Source organism: Thunnus maccoyii, chromosome 4 (assembly GCF_910596095.1).
Source record: "Thunnus maccoyii chromosome 4, fThuMac1.1, whole genome shotgun sequence".
Taxonomy (NCBI): Eukaryota; Metazoa; Chordata; class Actinopteri; order Scombriformes; family Scombridae; genus Thunnus; species Thunnus maccoyii.
Window position 1 is genome coordinate 22,586,866 of NC_056536.1, and position 6,020 is coordinate 22,592,885.

The following is a 6,020-nucleotide window of genomic DNA, read 5'->3' on the forward strand; positions in this document are numbered from 1 at the left end:
TAATAAGATCCAGGAATGTGTGTGGGCCAGTTAGCACCTCATTGTAGCAAGGTAGTAAGCCTATGCTGGTGGTGTTTTGAAAAATCCCCATTAGCACCCTCTGTGGTGCTCAGTAATGAGACCCTTGTGACGTCCCTCTCTCTGCCTTCTGCTTGTGAGGTTGGTTTTGGCTTCCTGGCTCAGGAGCCGGTGGGTGGGGTTGGAGAGGCCGTCAGGAAACTACCTCCACCTTTAGGCCTCAGCCTATCTGGGTGGCTTCCTTGTCTTTCTTTTCTCATCCTGCCAGGCCTCCACCAGCCAGATGGGTTAGGGTTTTGTGTTTTGTTTGCACGCACGCGCGCACACACACACATACTTCACTCATAAACACACTGCATTACTGACCTAGCTAAGTTAATCATTATATTTTATCTTAAGTTAACAATAAATGGAATTTTAGAGACTTTATTCATGTGTGGTTCCCCTTTTTTGTCGCTGACTCTGAGCCAGTTCGTGACACCCTGTATGTGAGCTTGCTGTTACTTGTCCAAAGGTGTGTCTACTGTATGTGTGTCTTTCTGTTTCTGTGTGTAGTGGTTTCAGTAGGGGGGTTGCCAAACTAATTGGCTGCGATTAGAGCCCCAAAGAAACCAAACACATAATGTATCTGTCAGCAATGTGGAAGTGATTTTTGAATATAAATTTGATGATAGGTGTGTGTGTGTGACGATAATGTTGGCCAACATGTTTTAAGAGCTGTGAGATGCTATAAATGTTGTTCTTTTTTCTTTCTTTTTTTTTTTTAGCAGTTTTTCAGCTCATTGTGTCAGACACTTATTGGCTAATTACAGCTGTTTTTGAGCACCAAACATTCAAATAACATTAAATAAGAACAACGCCTTGAGGAAATCCCACATTCTGCTTTATCAACAACCTTTCAAAACCTGTTTTTTGTCTCTTCATTGCATCATCTTACAATCATGTCACTTTATTGTTAAAACAGAGAAATTTGCTTAGATTCTATAACTATTAGGTCATCCAGAGTCCCCACCTTCAAGAACTGCTGGCAGGCATGCTGTGTGTGTTTGTGGAGGCACTGCAGTCTTTCTTTCACAGTGTGAAGGCCTGGTCAGAGTGTGTGGGAGCCAGGATCTAAAGAGAAGAGGTCTGTGCCCCTGACCTGACCCTGAATATTTCCTAATGTGCAGCTTTACCAAAGGTACCCCTTAGTGGCTTTGACAAGCTGCTTCCGTAGTAATGGCTCTTAATTTCTGAGTAATTGCTATCTCTAAGTGATGAGGGACAACCCCTCACCCAAGCTGAAAAAAATCTTAATATGTGGAAGACCACAGGTTGTGGGGGTCCTTTTTCTTCTGTTCCAGAAAGGCTGAGACCCCTGCTGTTTCTTTGGCCCGGGAGAGATTTGTGTCGAGTGTGAGGCCCTAACCTGAGGAGACAGAGTGCAACGAGTCATGTGCTTGTCTCGGGATGAGTGTTTGTACTGGGCAGGAGGGGGGAACACGGGGGAAGTAGGGGGCTGCAGGGTCAGAGGAAAGAGAAGGGGGGCACCCGCTGCAGGTGAGGGGGATTAGCTGCAGCTAGAGGCCCAAAGAAACTAAATACAGATCTGTCAACCTAATCCTCACAAATAGAAAACAGAGCTGCCCTCCCTTCCCAATCCACATAGTTCAGCACATCCACCTCCTGCTCCTCTGCCCCCACCCCCCACCCCCCACTTTCTACCTCAGGCTCTCTTGCTCCTCTGTTTCTCATCAGCTTTTGGCCTGGGCCAGTCTGGCAATGCCGCCTCCTCTCCTCTCCTCTCTAATGGCTACTCAGACCAGTATCCCTAAAGAGGAGCTGACTGATCACCCAGGGTCCTCTCTGATTGACAGAGCTACACAGCCTTACAGAGTGATGAGAGCAAGAGTCAAAGGGGCAAGGCCTCTCACTGCAGAGACAAGAATCTAAATGGGACCTCAGCTTAGAGCTGCATGGAACTGGGAAGACCTTTATCAGGCCCTCACACCTCAGTAATGGATGCTGATAAGTATGTGGCTGGGTGAGGAGACCAGCTCAGTGTCAAACTCTGCGCTGATGACACAAGTGACAGAGTGCCTGAGTGATAACATCCTGCAATGGATAAGCCCAACTAAGTCGGGCATTATGGGAAGCTTAACTAAAACGGTATCTCTGACTGTCCGTGACACCAACCATAACTGATGGGTCTGGCTGGACTGCTGAGAGCTATGAATCAGATCTGAGCTACTTTGGTGTTCCCAAGTGCCATATCCGGCTGCAGACAGACATGCGAGTGACAGAACAGGACCGGATACAGGTGAAAGTAGGTACTGAGTGATAGGAAACCTGCAAGGTGCAGCATTTCAAATAAGATAGACATGTATTATTCAGCAAAAAAGCTCTGCATGTCATTTGGACATGTGATGCTGTCATGAAACTTGTTTGTTATGCAAAATGAATAGTGTGGAAATCCCATAAAGACTGGGATAGGAGTTGGGTTGCAATTGCTAGCTCCAAATTGGTAAAATATTTGGCTAATCCGTGTGGAAAAAATTGTGTTTTAGTTCTTTGAACATCAATCTTTGGAGATTTAGTTCTTAAAAATTAAATGCTTTGTAACTGTTTTTTAAAAAATGTAAAACGAGAGACTTGACAAGGGATTTGAAAGGATTTGGATTTGATACATGGATTCAGTGCTGGATCCAGATTTGCATCCAAAATGCTATCAAACCCAAAAACTAAATTGGATATACAAAGTGAACTATTTCAAAGATGTTTCATGTACCCACCCCCTCTCTCTTTCTTCTGCCTGTCTCACAGCTGTGTCTCATATGTTCATGAGGCCCCTGGAAGTGTGAGACACCAGAAGGGGAGCATTTGCAATAGCTCAGCTCCACCTGGTTAGGCTGTTTTAACAGGCCGCTGGTCTGTGCAGCGCACGCAGTGGGGTTACGCCAAAAAGGTAGACAAGGGTGGGTAGGACAGGCAGACAGGGGGGAGAGGAAAAAATGTGCCTCCGCCCTCTGCTGTCCTTGCACTACGACCCCACACTGCTTCATTTGAGGGTCAGTTTACCCTAAAAAAAAGTTTTACTGTATCGTCTGTGGGTCTGCTTGGCTAGACCACCCCCCACCACCCACCCCCCAATGAACCTCATCCGCCTCCCTGCATCCACAGGCCTTCAAAGGACTGCTGCCTGCTGTTCTCTGAGGCAACACATGAAATAAATATTAATCTGACCTCTGACCGCATGCTTTGAGCTCCTAAATAGAGATAACTAGGCAGATAGAAAGAGCATCAGCTCTTACCATGGAGAAAAACATAAATAAATAGAGGACATTATTACTTGGAGATTGAGGGTGTGAATTTGTCTTGTGTTTGTAGGGGTGTGAGACGGTTTCCAGGGACGTTTCACTGCACTGCTGTGTGGTCTTCTTTGGAGCTTAGTATCATGCTCCAACCTGTTGGAGTGTAGTGGGGAGTGTGTTTGTGCAGGTTGTCTGAGATCATAGTGGAAAGTGTGTGTGTATATGTGCGCGTGTGTGTGTGTGTGCACTCCAAATGCTCCAGGCCAAATGCTGAATTTGAGCTAAATGATATGAGGATTAAAACATATGTAAAGATTTTGTGAGCTTACCTTTGTAAGAGCCCTAATATTATAATCCGTGAATCAGTCATAAATATGCAGCTGTCCAGCTGAACACAGTTCTGCCTTCAAATGCTTATACACATTTACACTGTATTATCAATGCATGTATCATTTTATAAGCTTATTGTCGTAATGGTACATTTGTACACTTACTTAAATAGCCTACGTTACATTTTGTGTGTATCTTATCGTCTGTCCACCACTTCAGTCCCTACTGAAATATCTCAACAAGTATTTGATGGATTGCTATGAACTTTTCTACAGACATTTGTGGTCCCCAGATTATACATCCAAGTGACTCTGACTTTTCCTCTAATGCGACCATGAGGCTGATATTTTAGTTCTTTATTAAAATATTTCAACAGCTATTGGGTGGATTGATTCATTTTGTCCAATACCTTTGTTTATGACTAAATAGCTGCAAAATCTGTTGTACTTAGCGCTACTTAGTGTGTTTAGAGCTAATTAGCAAATGTTTGCATGCCAACATGATAAACAAATATGGTAAAAAAAAAAAAAAAGATGTGCTAAAAATCAACATGCTAGTATTGTCCTTTTGAGCATGTTAGCATGCTAACGTGTGCATTTCGTTCAAGTACAGCCTCACAGAGCCGCTAGCATGACTGTAGTCTCTTAGTCTTGTTTTTCTATGTGTGTGTTGTCGATAGGTTCAAGCACTGTTTGTTCTGCTTTTCTGTTTTAGTTCTCCTTGTCAAAGGCCTCTCAGTGAAGCTCACCCAGCCTGGCCTCCGCCTGTGCCCACTGTTTACTGTGACTGTCACCAGGCCCATGGAGGCCTAAACAAAGGGGGGTCTGTTCCTATTGTCCTGCCCGGGATTGTCATCCCGTCTCTGGGCACAAACTGAGCTGAGGGCTAGGGGTTGTTGGAGGAGCACCGGGGGGTTTGACCTCACCAACCCTACAGCAACGGGAGAGGAAGGGTGAGAGAGCAGGAGAGGGAGTGTTACAATGGGAGAGAGAGAGAAAAGAAAGTGAGAGAGAGAGAAAGAGAGGAAGATGTATAGTTATAACTGAAGGCAAGACCCTTTCATGTCCCCTGTCGGAAACTGCTGTAATGTAAACACCTGCGGCCATTAGCTGATTCTATCTGAGGCACCGGATAGAAATGTTTATATGTTACAGGCTACTACTGAAAGGCCATTTAAAAGCAAATAGAGGATTAGATATACAGAATGAGTAGGGGAAGGCTATGTAAGCTTTCAGGCTTTCAGCCATGTTGAATTGTCATTGGAAAAAGAGGAGTGGAACGCCTTTGAAGACAAGAACAACCACATTAAATGGGCAGGAAGGTGAGCTAAGTGTAGAAGACCCCAAGACACGCTCTGCCTCCTTTCCTCCCTTCCTCTGTTTGCAATCATAGCTTAAGCCGTCTGGCAGCCTCTCTTGCTGTGCCATTGAAGTCTAATTTTATTGTCATAAAAATCACCTGGCAAGCTGTAGCCCTAAAACATCTCAACTACAGAGCCTATAAAACTCCACTCTCTATGTAGTGAAAAGGTTTTAGGAGTTCTGTCTAGATAAAGCAGCCGTTCCTGGTGCAAGGGCCATCTGAAATCCCTCCGCCTGTGTCAGCGAGAGCAGAGCGCACAAGAGGGTCAGGAGCGTTCCATTAAAGTGTGGTGTTTAAGAGGTGCTGGGGCCAGGGGGGCAGATGGAGGGATGAAGCAGCTGCCAAACATCTGCACCCCTCCTTCGCAGTCTGCGCTCTGTCTGTGCACCGCTGCCTTTGTCACAAACTTCCTGCCCCAGCAATGGGGATAGAAAGCTCGGATATCTTCAAAAATGCAGCGTGAAATGGCAGTTGTACGGGCCGCAGTACTAGGTCTTTGACATCAAAAGACAACTGACTTTTAAGTCTCACAACCCACGTGACCCAAGGTATTCAGAGAGTGCACCTGCAGATCACTGAGTAACTATTATAGTGGCAGCACTGCAACTGCATGTTGCAACCTCTCCCACAGAGGCAAATAATTACTCTCTGATATGAAGTCTGTTATTTTCCATAAGCACACTAACGCTGAAAGGTCTATTGTCACTGTCTGCACATCTGTCATTATTGAATCCACACAGGCTCATGGAATTGTGGGAAAGGAATGACGAAATACGCTTTATCATAAACTGAAGCATCATGATACAAATCCCGTGATAATCCGTTTTGTATTTGCACATGTAGCCTCAAGCCTTTCTCCAACAAACAAAGGCCAACGCTCTATCTCTATTAGACAACCACAAAACTCTCTCTCTCTCTCTCTCTCTCTCTCTCTCTCTCTCTCTCTCTCTCTCTCTCTATCACTCTCTCTCTCCCTCCCTCTCTCTCTCTCTCCCTCTCTCTCTCTCTCTCTCTCTTTCT